The 18,890-nt window shown below is 38.1% G+C and overlaps 1 protein-coding gene across 3 annotated transcripts in view; it reads right to left on the reverse strand.

Annotated features, from left to right (window-relative positions):
• The window catches only part of CHCHD3 (coiled-coil-helix-coiled-coil-helix domain containing 3), a 277,804-nt gene that overhangs the window by 190,782 nt on the left and 68,132 nt on the right, over positions 1 to 18,890 (reverse strand). The gene's annotated exons all lie outside the window — the stretch shown is intronic.

The raw sequence follows: 18,890 nt of genomic DNA on the forward strand, positions 1-18,890 counted from the left end.
TATTCACCTTTCAGAGCTAAAGAAACTGAAGCGGAGAGAAGTTAAATACACTGTTCAAATCACGTTAAGAGAGGACGCGGTAAGATTTCTATTCTAGCTTTCTGACTTTAAAAACCATGTGCTCATTACTATCCTACATGGTCTTGCCTATGCGAAATCAAAATGCTTAAAACCCCCCCAAGTAAAATGTTCAGTGTTCCGATTCAATTATATTAACATACACATCTAGTCTTTCTTCCCTCCCAAACAAAGCCCTCCATCTTTTGTCATTTTGGCCATAATGCAACTGTGAAAGCAAACACGGGCGGCAATGTTACATGGCAACAAGTGGCTAACAGAGGATCCGAATGTGCCTCCACTCCTCCCCCTACTCATGGACACCCGAGGTTCAGAAATCCTGCTACAGCACTTTCCCAAAGGTATCATCTGTATATAAAATGACATTAAGTGAAGAAGCATAAACTAAAGAGTACAGCCACGTTGATTACGACTACAAAATACTACGTATGTGGGGTCTTTCTCTCAGAGTCAGAGTTACCAAGACTGCAGAGGTAATACATTAACATTTCAGTTAACATAAACAGCCATGCGGTCCCCTTCATTGATCTGCAACATAATTCTAAGTGAGAAAAGGAACTATGGTGTTGCAATGAGAAGGGAGTGTGCGCATCAGGCTCTTGAGCCAGACCATTTACTCCTGGGCCGCCTATCCAGAAGAAAAACACTGTGGGTGGTAAGCAAAGCAAGGGGAAGGAACTACAAGATTAACTACAGCTAAAAACATCCTGGGCACACTGCCTACCTGTTATATACAAATGCTTAATAACGGAAAAACTTCAAAATGATTAGGTAAACCACATCTACTTACACAAATAAAACTATTTCCACGATGTTAACAACCATTTCTAAATTCCAGCTATATTATTGGCCTGAGGAACTAAGGCTTTTTAATTATGCAATATTAGTCACTGACACAGTGCTCCAATCCCACGCAGCACGAACCATGTTAGCTAAACTAACAAAATGAATAATTTAACTCTCAGCCAGCAGGAATTCACTACGCCACCTTCATTATTTACTTCACAATACCCATTTCTGTTCTTTTTGAAATAACAGCTGAAGGTGTTCAAGATGAGCCCATGGGCTACTTACAAGGTTTCTGATCCACTATCACAGGAAAATTAATTCATACCCCGTTCAAAAATATTTAAGTGATCAAGGATGTTTTAAAATCAACCTACACTCTCTTACTGAGCTCCCTCATTAAATTCTAACCCATTAAATGTCAATAACCCTAACGTATAATATAATCAGTGTAATCATACTTCAGATAAAGCTCATAAAATGTGGTATTGCCACCGCACAAAAAACAATGTATCTCATCAACTGTGTATTTTCAAACCTTTTACTACTTGGCTTTTCCTTATTGCACCAGGAAAAGGATTTCATTTCTTTTTCTTTCTTTCTTTCTTTCTTTCTTTCTTTCTTTTCTTTTCTTTTTTTTTTTTTTTAAGGAGGAACAATTTTAGACACAAAATGCCTCTATCATTTTCCTTCATGGAAGAATTTTATGGCTTCTCACTGTAACTAACAGGGTTGTGAAAAGCAGCAAGAAACCAGATGCGTTCATAGCAATCCAGAACAAATTTGGTCACAGACACCAAGGCTTGAACTCGATCACTCTCTTACACTTGCCGAGTATCAGAAGTGTCCCAGTTACCCCACAGTTCACAGGAAGCCCATCTAGCTTCGATTCTACAGTGATGATAGCCTTCACGGAGATTTGAAAAATGATCCCTGAATTAGATACTTCAGTTTTATAAGCAGCTAGAACTGTACTAACTCATATTCAAGTCCTAGTTAGAATAATTTTAAAGATAAATAAATACTGTCAAGGAAGAAAAATTTCAGGGAGAACTATAAATTTCATTAAGATATATAGCAGATGTTACGTGGAAGATGAATATTCATTCCATCTGGCTTCCACTGCCATCCATTTTATCTTTACAGTGATTTCCAAATATCCCAACTCAGAATGCTTACATTGTACAAAAATGTAAGTGCAACACATTTGTGGTGCAAACAGTTTGTCATTTTTTTTGCTTAGTTCAACATGACTAAGTTTGTTAATATATTTTGACAGACTTGCATAACATCCTAAAATGTTTTGAACAATGCAGTTTAGGCCACAATGCAATATTAATGAGTGAATAATGTTCTTGAATATAAGGTTTAATATTTAATGACTCCGAGTGCTGCCTGGATTTGATGCAGAAGAAAAATGTGGTTTGGAATCACTGCATTTATCAGGGGACCTGAGAAAAAGGACTACGGACTCCAGGCAAACCTTTAACCTAAACTTTGAGCTGGGGTCTCAGGTGTGAAATTGATGCTTCACCAACTGAATTTCTAGCGCTTATCAGTATTCACAACATCACACCGTTTATCAAGTGTCATTCATCAGAATTTTTAAATTACTAGGAGCTCACAAGTCTGTGCCAAGAGGTCGAAAAAGGAGGGAACAGTGGGCAGTCCACATTCAAATACATTTAAGAATCAAACCTGCCAATTGCATCAACATATCAATTTGATTATTCCTCTTTTTAAAAATGTGTGAAACTATAAAGTATTAACTTCAGATCAAGTAACTTACCTTCTTATCTTCTGTAAAGGCTAAGTGCCTAATCTTAAGGATCACACAGTGAAGTTAGTTCAGTGTGTCAATCTAATGCACACATTACTGGCCTTGACTTACTTGGAAACAATCCTATGTCTTAAAACTAAGCATATGAAGAGCAACAAGAACGAGATTTATCGAAAGCAGTGAAGTGATACCCCAAACCACAGAACTGTGAAGAAAGGGCAGCAAAGTACTAACTGGAATGTTAATATTATCGTGCTTTTAAAATGAAACACTGAACGCCTGGGTGGCTCGATCGTTAAGCGTCTTCCTTCGGCTCAGGTGATGATCCCAGGATCCTGGGATCGAGCCCCACATCGGGATCCTTGCTCAGCGCACTTCCCCTGCTTATGCTCCCTCTCTCGCTGTGTCTCTCTCTACCAAATAAATAAATAAAATCTTTTAAAATTAATTAATTAATTGATTGATTAGAAGGAATTTTATAAAATAAAATAAAGCACTATTCAAAGGATGAAAAGAAGGCCCAGTTTCCAATATTTATCTGCATTCACAGTTCACAAGAGCCATGTCAGTAATCACTAAAACATTAGAATCAGAACATCTGAATTTAAACCTCTACTCTGCCATACTGAATTTATCAGCAAAACCTCACTGAGTTGGTGTTTTTTCTTATAAGAAGTTGGAAATAACCTTATGTCAAATGATTGTTGTAGAATCAAATTAAATGACAATGTTAAGCACTAGGTCATACTCAAAGCATTACACCAATGTGAGTAAACACAGAAAAATCTATGAAACATTTCAATAACAATGAACCAGAAAGGGCCTGCAAGAAACCTTTCCTGGTTTATCATTGTGGTTGTTAGAAGAGAAAGAGCAGACAGCAGCAATTTCTATGCTGCTTCATTTACCTTCTAGAAAAAAAAAAGGGAGAAAATAAACAAAAAAATAACAAGAATGGAGAGAAAAAGAGACGAAAAGCACAAAATGGCAGAAATAATTCTAAATATATAAGGATCATAATAGGTGTAATTTGGACTGAACTTGCTAGTTAAGTCACATATTAATAGACTGGATTGCGGGGCGCCTGGGTCGCTCAGTGGGTTAAGCCGCTGCCTTCGGCTCAGGTCATGATCTCAGGGTCCTGGGATCGAGGCCCGCATCGGGCTCTCTGCTCAGCAGGGAGCCTGCCTCCCTCTCTCTCTCTCTGCCTGCCTCTCCATCTACTTGTGATTTCTCTCTGTCAAATAAATAAATAAAATCTTTAAAAAAAAAAAAATAGACTGGATTGTAAAAATCCACCTACATACTGTTTGTAGGAGATACAGCAAAATTATTAAAATACAGGAAGACTGAAAATAAAAAGACGGAAAAATGTAATTAGTGAACTCTTACCAAAAGCTGGTGCAGCTATATTGACAAAATAAACTTTAAGTGTCGTTACAGATAAAGATGACTACACGATGATAACAAGATTCAAAAGGAACAGATATAATGTTCAACCTATAATAACATAGCTTCAAACTTTATAAAGCAAAAACTGTCAGAAATACAGACAAAACTGACAAATCCGCTATCATAGATTTAACACAGCTCTTAACAAAAACTAGCAGATGACACAGTATAAAAGAAAGAAAACATAGTAAGACTATAGATTTGAATACCATTTTTATCTAATGTACATGTATAGAACCCTATTCCCAACAGTTAGAGAATGCATATTCTTTCCAAGTGTACAATGAACAGTTTCATATATTAACCATAAAAAAGCAGCAGAATGAACATATATATGGCTGAAATGTTTTCTAACATCTATATTTCCACTGATGTCATTTTTTGATAGTTTACAAAGTATCTTCTCAATTTGGAAAAAGGAAAAATTATCAAGTGATGATGCTCTACTATTCAACTTGATATACCATGTTTTAACCATTAAAGTACATACTGAGCATGTATTATGTGCTTAGAATACTGTACCCCCAAAAAAAGAACAGTGTACAAAACATACTAAAAAATCAGTGACTCTAACATCAACAATGATGTCATTCCTTTGTTATATCATAACATTTATATAATGCTATTAAGTTAATTCTATTCTGTTTTTACCAGATCAGCAATTGTAACGACAATTATTTCAAAAAGAGACAAACAGAAACAAAAATGCCTTAAAATGTCTACTATAGAAAACTTGAAAAGTTTGCCAATGACAGGTAATAGACTTCATTGACTATAAAATCTTAATTACCACCATAATCAGTGAGAGTCCATTTTTTTTCTGTTAAACCATTTTAAAAAATTGATGTTACAAACTCAATGAAAATTAATTAATTCCTAAGCACTGGTCCTGATGCTCCTGCAGGTAATGATAGTGTCTCTTTAAGGGAACATAGATTCAGTAATTAGACTTCCCTCAAGTGTGAATAACTGAGAAAAAAAGCAGAGAAATACTCACTTGGCACTTTTTTGCCACCTTAATCCAAGAATCTATGTTAAATTACAGTAGCTTTTATGAATATTCTCTTTTAAAAAGTACTTAAGAGCGGCTCAGTATGCTTAGAAAAATGGCAGGAAGAATGCACAAGAAATTGTTAATGATGGTTACCACTGGGGAAAAAGAAGGGTATTGGGCTGAGTTTTTTTCAATTTTGCGATGTTGCCATTGTTATGTAAATGCACTGTTTAAATAAGACATTAGAGTAATACTGGCTAAAAGAAATACAATGAAAGTTACAAATGTAATTTAAAAACTGCTAAAGGCCACATTAAAAAGGTAAAAAGAGCCAGGTCAAATTAATTTGAACAATGTATTTTATTTAGCTGAATACATTCAAAATAATTATTTCCACAAAATAATCAATACAATTAAAGAGATTTTTTTTTTTATAAATTAAAGAGCTGTTTCATCTTCTTTTTTCACACTGAGTCTCTGAAATCTGTATTTTATACTTAGAGCAAATCTTAATTCAGAGCAACCACACTCCAAGTGCTTAATAATTACTTGTGGCCATAGCACACCACAGGGCTACACTAAGTCTATCTTATGTGCAAGTATATCTATGTGCAAGTTAGGTATTTTTCTTCCTAGTATTTCAAAGCAATAAGGAGGTGCCCACTAAAAGCTCTCTCTCTCATCAGTTCTCAGCTCATGGCATATTACTGTTTCACTACTTTCTCTAAATAAATAAATAAATTTTTTTTTTTTTTAAAGTAAAAGGGCCAATACACAAGAATCAACCATTTGGCATCATTATCAATTTTAACATTTATATTAACTTAAAGGGTTATTTTCTTCAAACTAGGAGTTGATTATTTTCAACCACTTGTTAATCTGATAAGAAAAAAAAAAATGCCCTATCTGTTCTCACACTTAACCCTTTTGGAACTAGGCATGGCATACCCTTGAAGAAACATAATCAATGGCTCGTGCAAAAGAAAACAAAGCTCATCTAGCTTCACTTAGCTTGTTTTTCTTGAATTTTCAGCAACAAAGAGATTTTCTATACTCCTTAGAAATAATGAAGGCAAGGAATGAGAAAGGGCTCACGCAGAAGACAGCAGGCAAGTTTTTCTCTATACAACTAGGGAATAATTCTCTGAAATGCATGGACGGATGGATGGACAGACAAGATAGACAATCACATATATGGAATATATGTTCTGTGATTCTGTGTGAGTCACTGTGCTAATCTAAGAACTTTACATGGAATGTCCCATTTAGTCTCGCAAAGAAGCCCTGAAGATATCCCAATGTGGGTGTTATTATTGTCCTCCACCTTACATATTAAAGAAGTTATGTAATTTACTATGTGGTCTCTGAACTAGTAACCAGTAAAGTTGTAATTCAAACCCAAGCAGTCTGACCCCTGAGGCCACACCCCTAACCATCACACTCTTCAGAGAGACGAAAGTTCTTGGTAAAAAAGTATTTTGTATGGAAAAGTTTAACATGTGCCAGGCAATTTATATATATTATCTCATTTATCCTTCACTTAAAAACGAGCTTATCAGGGCACCTGGGTGGCTCAATGGGTTAAGCAACTGCCTTCGGCTAAGGTCATGATCCCAGAGTCCTGGAATCGAGCCCCACATCCAGCTCTTAACTCAGTGGCATCGGGATCTCAGCGAGTCTGCTTCTCCCTCTCTCTCTGTGATCTCTCTCACTTTCACTCTCTCTCAAATAATTAAATAAATGAAATCTTTTTTTAAAAAATGCTTATCAGGTAGGTATTCTACAACCTAATTTCATAACTAAGGGAACTGAGAAGGCAAGTCAGCTAGTCAAGATCCCAGACGGGTAGGAGGCAAAGCTAAAAGATCAGATCTCCATCTGGTAACCTTCAGCCCATTCCTGCCCCTCCCATAATGTAAGTGAATTCGTAATTACTACAATGGAAGAAACCCATGTAATTAGACTTTCCTATGACTAAATAATTTTATTTGTAGTACTTAACAGTTCAAAAAGAGCGTTCTTTACACAGAGAGATAACCTGCATGAAGGTTAAGTACTACAAAAGAAGACCACTCATTACAAAACTATTAGAGGCTGTAACACTGCTTCAATTTCTAATTCACTTTTAGCTTGCTTTAATATAATTAACTTAGAATGGGAGTACTATTTAAATAGGGACACATTTTCAAATTTTTCCTTTTCAAATATCTACAGAACCCTTATTAAAACTGCTTTTCAATTTAATGTCACACAATAATGATGCCTCCCGAAATCCTCATATACAATAATACATTCATATAGGCTGTAAATGTTACAATGATATTAAGTTACCATTCATTTAAGTAGAAATTAAACAAGAATAAAAATGAAAATAAGTGACATTATTATAAGGCTTCATTACAGATTCCATGGCAAAATAAAATGGGTTAGTCATTGAAAAATAAAACTTTTATTTCAATTTCTAGGAGATGCTATGTGTATGTATTTACATATTTGTTATTTATATATTTTATATATTATATACATTTTATGTATATAAATGTATGGACATTAATGCATGTATGTATATATAAAAGAGAGCATGGAAATAGTGTGAAAAGATATAAGTAACCAATAAGGTCAATTAGGATATGTGAAAAAATAAATCCCAAAGGTATTAAAGATCTATGTATTAAAATCAATCAAGATGAACCTCGGGAAACAGTTTGTAAGGTAAGATGAATGTTTCAAAGACAACATGCAGCACCATTTGTGGAAGTCTGCTAGAACCTGAAACTCCCACTATTGCCAATTCTTAAAAATTTCTTTAGGACACATGTTTCTAGGGCTAAAGAAGTACAGAGTTGGCAAACATGCTCTTAAAAATACCTGGAAAACTGTATGCTTTAAAAATGGGCTTCAAATGGTAAATTACCCTCTCTGGGTTCAGGTCAGCTCTATGGGAAGACACAGGAGACCATTTCTTTTTTAAAGCAAAGTTTAAAATAACAAATATAACTATCGAGCTTTTTTTTTTAACTGTGTGAGTCACATAAAACTGGCTAAATATCTCATATGACTCAAAAATGTGGTAATGAAGAAATGATAATTCTGTCACTGTCCATCATATGTGACAGTGAAAAAGTACTATGTGACTGTAAAGACCAATTTTACTTTGTTCCTGTGACAATGCACTACCATTTATAGTTAGTTGTCAAGTTCAAATTAACATAGTCTTCTGTTTTACATTTGCCAAGGCTCAGAGCTTCAACTCAAGATCCTGCCCATGTTAATCTGCCACCTTTGAGTGGCTACCATTTGGCTCATTTGTTTTACTACTACCAACATACCTGCTTAGATAAAAACAAAAAAAATAGGAACATATAACATCATCTTTACCAATCAATAAATCCTGACCCTAACCCTTTTTAAACTTCAAGCTATAATCATTGGAGTCTTGATAAAAATAACTTCCATTAGAAAAACCAACACTCAGGGGGCACCTGGGTGACCCAGTCATTAAGCATCTGCCTTCGGCTCAGATCGTGAATCCAGGGTCCTGGGATGAAGCCCCACATCAGGCTCCCTGCTCAATGGGGAGTCTGCTTCTTCCTTTCCCTCTGTCCCTCCCCGTGCTTGTGCTCTCTCTCTCTCAAATAAATAAAATCTTAAAAAAAAAAAAAAAAAAAAAGCAACACTTAAAATTTTAGACCTAAAAGGTATCTTAAAGATTTAATATGAGAATTTCCTGCTGAGGGAAAACTTAAAAACTAGAGTCGATTTTTACTTGTATATATCAGTCTACCCCTCTGTTATGGACTGAAGTGTGTCTCCTCCAAAATTCATTATTTTGGAGACCTAACCTCTAGTATCTTAGGACATGACAGTATTTGGAGACAGGTCCTTTAAAGAGGTAAATGAGATTAAATGCAGTCATAAATGTGGGGCCCCAATCCAATATGACTGGTGTCCTTAGAAGAAGACGACACAGGAAGGACGCTCTCCAACTTGGAGTGGGGGAGATGTGGGGGAGGAAGCTAGATGAAGACCAGAGAGAAGTCAGCCATCAGCAAGCCAAGACGACAGGACTCAGGAGAAATCAGATTCGACAACACTTTAATTTGGACTTCTGGCCTCCAGAACTATGAAAAAATAAATTTCTATTGTTTCAGCTACCCAGTCCATGGCATTTTCTTAAGGCAGCCACAGCAAGCTAACACACCATCTCCTGAGAAGAATACCAGAGCAGCTTCAGAGTCCTAGAAAATAAGACTGATCGTACTACACAAGCAGGCCATGAAAGCAAAAGGAGAGTTTCAAAAAAGCAAGCTTATAAGTAAAGATCGTTTATAAGTAAAGATAAGACTCAAATGGAACCGAGATTTAAAACAGTATCTGGCAGAGAGGTCAGGTTAACTGACCTCTTGGTAGAACACGAATTATGATATATGCCCAAAAAGAGAAGGAGAACAGCAATTTAAACACTGGCATACTTAAGTAGCAGATGAAAATAACAGGAGTAAAAAAGCAGTGTGAAGGGGGAACAGTCTCTAGACCTAGGTTAGGAAAGGGAAAAGAGAAAAGAAATTTCTTTAAACTAGCACAATACTTTACAATGAAGAAGATTTTCAAATATAGAAACTTTTTATTTTGGTTCAGTGATCTATGGAGTCTCATCAACATGATACAGCAAAAGGAAGAAAGGCTGTTTGGATCCTGCTGGTGAAACGTCTGCATCATATCTCCACTGTCATATCTGTGATAAGAAGGGAGTTTATTCAAGAGATTAATAGCTACAGTAAGAGTAGCTATGGTAATAACTGTCATTACTTTTATTATTAAAAATAGCATTATTATAAAAGTTTACAGGGCCAACACAACTGCAATATATTATTTGATCTTCACAACACCAGAAGACAAGTAGGATTATACTCTTTCAAAGCTGTTTCCATGTTTTTAGATAGGAGTTAATTCTGTGATTCAGCCACATTCCAACAGTTAATAAGTGGGCACAGAAAGACCAGAACCCCGGTTTTCGGATTCCCAGTTCTTGTGTACAAACACACACCCTGAAATATCTTCCATTTCTACTCCATTTCTGTGTCTACTATATTCACCTGCCCGGGTGCTGTAAGGGTGAGGTTTGGGGACACCCTCAGTTCCCCCTTGTTCCAGGCTGAAACTGAATGCCTAGCTCCTCTTCTGCATCTTTTATTAGTCCGGAATCAAGAGATGTTCCATCAAAAATATTTACTTACGTGTTTTGGAAAAAGATAAACACTTAAGAAAATAACTGCACTAATTACAAATTTAAAATTAGGTAATTATAGAAAATCAAGACACAAAAAAAATAGACAAAAGTGTAAGCAATGCAATTTCTTTAAGCCTAGATTTCAGTCGTCCACTTGCCATAGGTTTTTTCATTTCAACCTTCAGATTTATTTGATTTTCCTTTCATTTTTTTGTAGCAAGCAAAAAGCAAACACTGCGTTATCCTTTAAAAGATGAAAGTGTGGCCAAATTAAACATTCAATAAATATTTATTTAGTACTAACTATGTGCAGGGCATGTCTCAAAGCTGGTTTACTTCTTCTATTGACACCTGATCTTAGGACACATTCACACATTCGTCGATATAACATGGTGTTGTTGGGTCAGCCAAATCACATGTAGGCCAGATCCACTGTGGCAATTTGAGAAATGCCAAGTTCACTCCAGGCTACTGGGGTCTGCCTGCCAAATACTATCTCTTATGACTATGAGTACACTATCTCTCATCAGCTGTACACAGGGCTCTGTGACAGGTTTTTATATCTAGAGAGAACTAACAAGGGGTTAAAGCTGAGTAGTAAGGTGCCTGGGTGGCTCAGTCGGTTAAGCGTCAATCTTCGGCTAAAGTCATGATCCCCAATCCCAGGGTCCTAGGATGGAGCCTGCTTTGGCTTCGCTGTTCCCTCTCCCTCTGCCCTTCTCCTTGTCTCCCTGGCTCATGCTTGCTCTGTCTCTCTAATAAATAAATAAAATCTTAAAAAAAAAAAACTAAGTAATAGTTTAAACTATTAAAAAACTAAGAGTTTTTTAGTCTATACTGACATAACAATAACCCAGAATCATCTGGCAAGTATTTAGTAGGTGCCTAAACTCTCACAGCACCTCTTCAGTAATAGCAAGACCAACAAAAAGACTATTCCATCCCATTAAGAACCACCCATGTAAAGTGAATGAAAACACTAGAAAACAAATGGAGATGATAAGCTGTGATCATACGGGCATAAGGTAACACTGGTCTTACCACTATATTCCCCAAATCTGCAACAGTGAGGAAAAAAGCACGAGCTCATCGGTAGTGAGTTAACTAGCACAATTCCTTGAAGGTATGTTGGCAATAATATTTTATATAATTTTTTTCTTAAAGATTTTATTTAGGAGAGACAGAGACAGAAATAGTGACAGATAGCAAGAGAGAGCACAGCAGGGAGGAGAGGGAGAAGCAGGCTCCGCACTGAGCAGAGAACTGGACACAGGGCTCCATCCCAGGACCCTGAGATCACGACCTGAGCTGAAAGCAGATGCTTAGCTGAGTGAGCCAACCAAAAATTATTTTGCATAATTTTTGACCTAGTAATTCCACTTGTAAAAATTTAACTCAAGGAAGAAATACTGGATAATACTATAATAGGAAAGGAAATAACCCTGGATATGTGTAAATTTAATAACAAAGATCAATATTCACAGTAATGAAACATTTTGAACTATTTACTTGGAAGGCCAAATGTCTAATGGTGAACTACCATGAAATTATCCAATGAGAACACATTCACAATACATCCTAACAACAAAAATAAAACAACAGTGACCATACGACACCACCTCTGTTACTTTCCCCCATGTACCAAAATATTTACAATGGTTTTTGTAGAAGCAGTGGGATTATGGCAATTTTCATTTTTTTCTTCATTTTGTTGAGCTGCTTTTCTCTCAATTTTGGATACAGCGCACATTACTTTGGTAATGAGAATAAAACACTTCTTACCACTAATGTGTGCCTTTGACTTTGCTTTTCTCCATAGATCGTCTCAGGCGTTAGAAAGACGGTACGGGTGAGGGGATGAAAGCCCACGGGAAAGCAGACCAGGCTACAAGAAAGAACCAACTATGGGACAAAGGGAAATCAACAAGCAGAGACAGACTCTAGAGGGGTTTAGCCACGGGCTGGTGCTCAGAAGCCAAGTCCCCTTATCAAATGCCTGAGGGGCCACCGGAAGTGGGCAGAGACGGTGGCTCCATCATGGCTGCTGCTGTTGCCTCCAGATGCCCTCAGCACTTAACAACTCACAGGGAGGGCAAACTCACCAATCTGGACCTCCTTGGGGACCCTGAACTACATCCCTGCTGAGCTCTCTCCCCATCGTGCTACAATACACGTCTCCAGTCTTCTGATTCTCTTGGCTTCTTGATTAATTTATTTGCCCTTTCAAAATGTCCTCTAATTCATTACAGCCTTCCTGGAATTGCTGTCTGGCTTCCCAACATGTGCTATCAGATGTCCCATAAACAACAGAACTATTATATTAAAACCGTGAATTAGATCCGAGCATCCTATTTCTCCCCAAGCCTATTAACTTGATGTTCTACAGGTTGAATCTCATTTAATTTGCCATTTACAGGATAACCTTTCCAGGTGTATCTTTCAAGTCCTTCCTGCTGTTCTGGATACCTCTTAATATCTGTATGTTGGGGAAAAATCATCGGAATGAGATAAGAAAATTAATCCTGTTTTTCTCCTAATGGGGAAAACTGGCGGAGATGAGCATACTGCGCAATCACTTCAAGACTGGACTACACCATGAAGAGGGCTGCCTTCCTGACTGAACAATGAATGGCCGCTCACAGAGAAAAGCAATGAATATTTCTGTCTCTGAAATGACAAGATTGAGTGATCAAAAGGGTCAGGTAAGGCAATTTCCTATTCTTCGGCATTCTGCCATTAGTTACAGAGTCAGATAGCGGTCGTTATGCGTAGAATTGTTTCCAAACGGTCCCAGAGTTGGTAGATTATACTACCAATGTTTTTGGGGTCTGGCGGGGGGGTGGGGATTCAAAATGAGAATCTTCTGTCTTCTGCACACATGCAGAAAAGAAAGAAAATCTTACGGGGGATGGGGGAGGTGGTGGCAGGGTACCACAATTCTATGACACAGCAAGGCCAGTCCTATTTTCAATAAAAGTAAATTAAAAAATCACTTTGCCACTTTTATAACCTCTCAGTCCTATACTGTGTAAGAATGATATATATTAAATACATAAAGATAACAGCAGTCTGCCATGAAAAATGCCTGAGACAAATTTAAATGACCACCATAATAAAGAATTTGATCTTTTTTTTTGTATTCTCCCTAGGCTTATGTCAGTAAACTAGAATAAACATGTTATTAAAAGAGAATCAATAGAAGGCTTTAAAATATACAGTACCACAAAAGGTCAAGCCCCAGTATCGATTTTAATATAACATTTTTTGTGCAGCTTCCCAAAGGGTTCTTTTCTAATATTGTTCTTCATTTTTCTCTCACTTTGCTCCCTGACTGGTGAATTTGTTGTTCTTGTCTGCAAAAAGCTGTCTAAAGCTGACTCTGCTGTGTGTGTGTCATTCCTATGACAAGCTGCTGAAAATGAAAAAACAAAAAAAAAAAGTGAACCAAGAAAAAAAAAACACTTGAAGGTAGTGGGAGGGTGGACACGAGAGAGCACGAAGCACAAGACAATACTCAAATGCCAAAGCAGACAGGAACGCTGAAACTTGGAACAGTTAGCCACCGTGGGCCACCCTGGGCTTTTGTCTCTCCAGGGGGCCTCATGGGGACACTGATTCCTAGGAGCAGGAAGGCTGGGAAAAGCAGAGAAGAGATGATCTCTCAGGATTCAACAAAAAAACTCTCACCAAACCAGGCAATGGGACACAGATTTTCAAAACACAAATCCATGGGATCCCAGGCTCCATTTGAAGGGAGGAAAAGGGACACCTTTGACAAAATGCACAGGTTCTAATAAAGGGTCTGTGGCAGGAGCTTCAGACTTGCTGACTTCAACCCAACACTCAAGGCTCACAGACTTAGACTTAGGTAAAACACACTTGGGGTCAGTCACACAAGTCATACAAGTATGATACATACAAGGATCAGTCATACAAGTGTATTTCACACGTAGTTCAAATTTTGAGTAGGTTTTTCGCTGCCAATAAAAACGGTCCAGAGCTCAAACCGCATTCTCCTAATGTAGGGCCTTCACTTCCAGGCAATGAGGATGAAGCAACGGTCTCGGGACAGGGGGAAAAGCAGACCATTTTTTGTTAAAAACAAAGTCTCCACGTCAAACACGGAGAGCCGACAAAGCCTCCGGGGGAGAAGACACAAACCACAGTTGTTTCCTATGATCCAAAAACTGCTGAAGGGGAACAGCTGGGAAAGAGGCACGTCAGGGAAGAGCAGGATCGAATCCTTCTGCTGCCTTCGGTCGGTTCGAAGGGCGAGGCACTCCGCCTTTTGGAGCGCTCTATGGCTGTAGGACAAATCCGTGGAGGGCAGAGCCACCCTCCCCCAGTCCCAGGGAAATCTGGGGTGCAGGCACCCCCAGGCTGCCACACAGGTGACACAGGCCTGGTCAGAAGGCTCACAGGGCACACAGAGCTGAGGCCCACAAATGCCCGGCACAGCACCTGGGGAACGGGAGTTACTGCGGTCATTAAGTCTCCTGCCTCTTTTCCCTTATGGACAAATTCTATCCTGTTCTCATCTACTTAGCCATACCCATAAAATGTTATTTTAATTTGGTAATGCATTCTTGTTGACACTTGCTACATGACAATGAGCTCTGGCCTCACAGACCTTTGTATTCCGGTGGAAGAGACAGTCATCAGCGGCCAAAGCACTAGGAAGAAACGAAGCAGAGAAGAGAATAACCACCGTGAGGGGACAAGACAGAAGATTTAGATAAAACAAGCAAGGAAAGCCTCTAGGTCGGGCTGAAAAGAACATCGACCAGTAGGAGGGAGCCAGCCGGGCGAAAGCGGCACAGACAGGTCTGCAGCTGACATCCTTGTGAGAGGGCGGGAGGAGATCATGCACGAGCATATGAATATATAAACGGAATCAGAGGGCTACAAGGTCATGGAAAGGTCTGGACTTTATGCTAAATCTAATGAAAAGCCATTACAGAATTTTAATCAAATAAATTCCCATGATTCAAAATACTTTTTAGGGGCACCTGAATGGCTTAGTGGGTAGGGCGTCCGATGCTTGATCTCAGGGTCATGAGTTCGAGCCCCATGTTGGGCAGAAAGATTACATTTAAAAAAAATAAGTAAGTGTTGGGCACCTGGGTGGCTCAGTTAGTTGGGCGTCTGCCTTCTGCTCGGGTCATGATCCCAGTGTCCCGGGATCAAGTCCCGCATCAGGCTCTCTGCTTGCTCCGGAAGCCTGCTTCTCCCTGCCTCTCTCTCTTTCTGCCAAATAAATAAATAATCTATTTTTAAAAATAAATAAATAAATAAATAGAGAGATAAATCGATCAATCAATAGATAAATGTTTAAAGCACACTAATACTGCTTTGTGAAGAGTAGAATCTGGGGACCAGGGTGGTTCCCTGGAATAGACTTTGTAATAACTGCAACTGAGAAATGATAATGGCTTAGACCAGGGTATCAAAACCTTAGCACAGACAGAATTTGGACTGAACAACTCTTTCTTGTGGGTGTTCTGTGCATCCTAGCAGCATCCCTGGCCACCACCCACTCACTAGATGCCAGGAGCACCCTCCAAGTTGGGACAACTGTCAAGGTCTCACCCATGGCCCAATGCCCCATGGGGAGATGGAGGGAGGGGGGATACCCCCCCGCTGAGAGCCACCAGCCTGGACAAAGTAGGGACCGAAATGGTGAGAGGTAAATGGATTTGCAGTCCATTTTAAAAGCAGAGACAGGGATGTGCTGGCTTTGGCAGCGCATATACTAAAGGCAGAAACAGGGCTGATTAATTATAAGGAGGAAAGGAGAGACATAAAGGCAAGAAGAATGGAGCAAGAATAATCAGTAATCAAAATTCTGAGTATTACCCTCAATTTTTCTCAGGCCAACACACAAGTTTTCAGTAGTTTCAGGAAAGTGCTTTCTGTGTCAAACTTATTTGCGGCTGCACAAATAGGAAGTTACAGAAATTCACTTGGACAATAGCTTGGGCTCTTTTATCTTTAAGGCTATAAAAACGGAATTGTATAGTTGACAGGTAGATTCATAAAGAAATACGCAATTCCCAACATTTTACAGCAGAATTTACTGAAATATTAATTCTCATGTACTATTTGACTATATTTTGACAGTTTCATTTCAAAATACAGTCAATTCAAAAAACAAAAATACAAAAAAAAAATCCCTTCACTTTGTGAATTCTTTTCAAAACTAAATTCCTTATTTATTGAGCTCCATAATCAAGGCAAAACAGAATGTACTGAAATCTGAAAAAAACATAAAATTTCAGCAAATCACATCAAAAGGGTCTCAGAGAGAATATTCAGACTAATATATAATAGGCAACATCACTGTTGGGCCAGAAAATAAGATAGCCTCTGAGACACAGTCAAGTAGAGTGGCGATGAGTATGACTTCATATTCGATTGTTTATGTTCATATCCCAACCTGTTTTCTGAACATAAGACTGGCGAGTGCAGCTCTGCATGTTTTGGACGCCGCCCCTACGATGGGAATGTGCCAGCAGCACCTCCACCACTCCGCTGCAGGGGGGTTACATGACCAGTATGTACAAAAGATTTGCACCAGCGCTTGGGACAAAAGCAGCATTCAAAACTGTTAGCTATTACCACTGCGTGGTAATTATTACTTATTATTATCTATTATTACTGTTAGTATTACTCTTCCTAGGTGAAGTTGTCTTATATGGTGTATATGATCAGATCTGAAGTCTGTAAGGCTCGTATACACTGTACATGAGAAGAGGACCACAATATAAGACTGGAGGGAGGGAAAGCAAGTTATGCGACATTATTACTTCCATCTCATTTTGCTTATAACACAAACCACAAACAAGCATGATTAAGAATACATTTCCGGGGCACATGGGTGGCTCAGTGGGTTAAAGCTTCTGCCTTTGGCTCAGGTCATGATCTCAGGGTCCTCAGATTGAGCTCCGCATCAGGCCTCTCTGCTCAGCGGGGAGCCTGCTTGCCCTCTCTCTCTGCCTCCCTCTCTGCCTACTTGTGATCTCTCTGTCAAATAAGTAAATAAAAATATTAAAAAAAAAATACATTTCCCATTGGGTATGAAAGCATGAACAGTATTGCAGGGGGGAGAGCGGAGGCAGGAGGGGAGAGGGAAAGAGGACTAAGTTTTTATGCTTCTATAATATCGGACTTTCTTCAACACATATTTCTTTCGTAATTTTTTTAAACTAATAAACATCCATGCTTTCAATAGTTTGAGGAATGACTTTCTAAGTCAAACGTACCAGATTCTATAGCAATCATGAAAATTACAGAAACTCTGTCGGATAATGGTTTTTAAAAGGCAAAGAATTATATCATTTGAAGAGAAACCAGAGTATGGGTAATGGTTTTTAAATTAATTGACATTTTCCATATTAAATTAGTGGTTTCAGTAGCCTTTTTTTGGTTTTGTTTTGATTTCGTTTGGTTTTAATCTATCATCCTACTGTAATTGTAGCAAAATTGTAATTTATGAGTTTTTACAGGATTTCTCTTTTAATCTAATCAGCACTCACAAAATGGCACCAGGAAATAAGGAATTTAAGCAATCAATTCAAAGAAGTTGTGAAGGAACTCAAATTGAAATCATTAATTGAAACATTAATGGTTAATAAACTATTTTTATACTTAATATTTTATGTCAAAAAATCACACTACAACCATTTTAATGGGATAACCTTAAAAAAAAAAAATCCATTTGAAATGGTTTAAGCATGTAGGGGCTATATAGTGGATGTGTGAGGAAGCAGCTGTAAGTAAACAGTATATAATAAATTGTTCCATACATTACACTGCTCGTTATTCAATGGAGGAATTCTATATTCTAGTTCCAAAGGCCCATCATCCTAACAGCTCATTTTCTAACTGATTTAAAACTGGAGAAGTTTGTAAACTAAATGTTTACAATGATTTTTCATTGTATTCATTTTTACAAAGAATGTAAAAAAATTTTACAATGAATGTAAAAAAAATCATTTTTACAATGAAATTACTTTGGTCATTACAAAAAACACAGATGAATAATAACAAATACTACAAACCAAAAACCCAATACATGAAGCGACACAACCAATACAAAATAAAAGAGTTGCCCCAAGTCTTTAAAAAACAAAACACCTGGGTGCCTGGGTGGCTCAGTCGGTTAAGCAACTGCCTTCGGCTCAGGTCACGGTCCCGGAGTCCCGGGATCGAGTCCCGCATCAGGCTCCCAGCTCCATGGGGAGTCTGCTTCTCCCTCTGACCTTCTCGCTTCTCATGCTCTCTCTCACTGTTTCTCTCTCAAATAAATAAATAAAAATCTTGAAAAAAAAAAAAACCCTATGGATGAATACAAAAGGAGAAATGCAAAATGATTTCCATTCCACAGTCATCTATTAAAGTAAAGCCTGTGCCTCTTTAGTCCTTTTTTTTTTCTTTTTTTTTAAGAGAGAGCACAAGTAGGCAGAGAGGCAGGTAGAGAGAGAGGGGGAAGCAGGCTCCCCTCCAAGCAGAGAGCCCAATGCGGGGCTTGATCCCAGGACCCTGAGATCATGACCTGAGCCGAAGGCAGA

Source organism: Mustela putorius, unplaced genomic scaffold (genome assembly GCF_011764305.1).
Source record: "Mustela putorius furo isolate JIRA1106 unplaced genomic scaffold, ASM1176430v1.1 tig00003845_pilon_pilon_pilon, whole genome shotgun sequence".
NCBI lineage: Eukaryota > Metazoa > Chordata > Mammalia > Carnivora > Mustelidae > Mustela > Mustela putorius.